Here is a 1,085-nt window from a genome sequence, read left to right as displayed (position 1 = left end):
GGGGGGGTGCATTGGGGGGGATGTTTAGGGGTCCCCGGGGGGGGCATTTTGGGGTGAGACGATTTGGGGGTCCCCCATTGGGGGGGGTCCCCAGGAGGCGACAACCCCGTTTTGGGGAGCCAACGCCCCCGTCGAAGATCTCCAGGAGGTGACAACCCCGTTTTGGGGGGCGAAAACGCCCCTCGCTGAGGGTCCCCGGGAGGTGACAGCCCCGTTTTGGGGGGGGGGGCCACCCCCGGCGGGGACCCCGGCGGGGGACAGGCGCCTCCCTGACGTCTCGGTGCCCCCCCCCAGCGCTGGCCGAGATCCTGAGCGTGAAGGACATCAGCGGGCGCAAGCTCTTCTACGTCCACTACATCGACTGTGAGTGGGGACGTGGCGACCCACGGTGGGGGAGGGGACACACGGTGACGTCTGGGGGGGGGAACAGAGCCACCGGTGAGGGGACAGAGCCACCGGGAGGCTCGGGGCCACCAGGAGGAGGCCATGGAGCCACCAGGAGATTCGGGGACACCGGTAGGAGGTCACAGGGCCACCAGGAAGAGGCCATGGAGCCACCAGGAGGTTTGGGGACACCGGTAGGAGGTCACGGGGCCACGAGGAGGTTCAGGGCCACCAGGAGGAGGCCACAGGGCCACCAGGTGACTCAGGGCCACCGGGAGGTTCAGGGCCACCAGGAGGAGGCCATGGAGCCACCAGGAGATTCAGGGACACCAGGAGGAGACCATGGAGCCACCAAGAGACTCGGGGCCACCAGGAGGTTCAGGACCACCAGGAGGAGGCCATGGGGCCACCAGGAGATTCAGGGACACCAGGAGGAGGCCATGGAGCCACCAAGAGACTCGGGGCCACCAGGAGGTTCAGGGCCACCAGGAGGAGGCCACAAGGCCACCAGGAGGTTCAGGGCCACCAGGAGGAGGCCACAAGGCCACCAGGAGGTTCAGGGCCACCAGGAGGAGGCCACAGGGCCACCAGGAGGTTCAGGGCCACCAGGAGGAGGCCACAGGGCCACCAGGAGGTTCAGGGCCACCAGGAGGAGGCCACAAGGCCACCAGGAGGTTCAGGGCCACCAGGAGGAGGCCACA

General features: G+C 68.4%; 1 long non-coding RNA gene across 2 annotated transcripts in view; it reads left to right on the top strand.

The window, feature by feature from the left end:
* The first annotated feature begins 38 nt into the window (after positions 1-38).
* LOC112967191 overlaps positions 39-1,085 on the top strand; it is a 7,450-nt gene continuing 6,403 nt past the window's right edge. The window contains exons 1-2 of one of the 2 annotated variants that reach the window (XR_003253886.1): positions 39-148; positions 295-363. This is a non-coding gene — a long non-coding RNA (uncharacterized LOC112967191). Of the gene's footprint in view, positions 203-294; positions 364-1,085 lie in introns of both variants that reach the window. The other variant, XR_003253887.1, reaches the window with a different exon arrangement.

The sequence above is a fragment of the Apteryx rowi genome, unplaced genomic scaffold (assembly GCF_003343035.1).
Source record: "Apteryx rowi isolate R43461 unplaced genomic scaffold, aptRow1 scaffold_2688, whole genome shotgun sequence".
In the NCBI taxonomy this organism is placed as follows: domain Eukaryota; kingdom Metazoa; phylum Chordata; class Aves; order Apterygiformes; family Apterygidae; genus Apteryx; species Apteryx rowi.
Note: the sequence above shows the minus strand (reverse complement) of the source record. Positions and strands in the feature narration are given on the sequence as shown.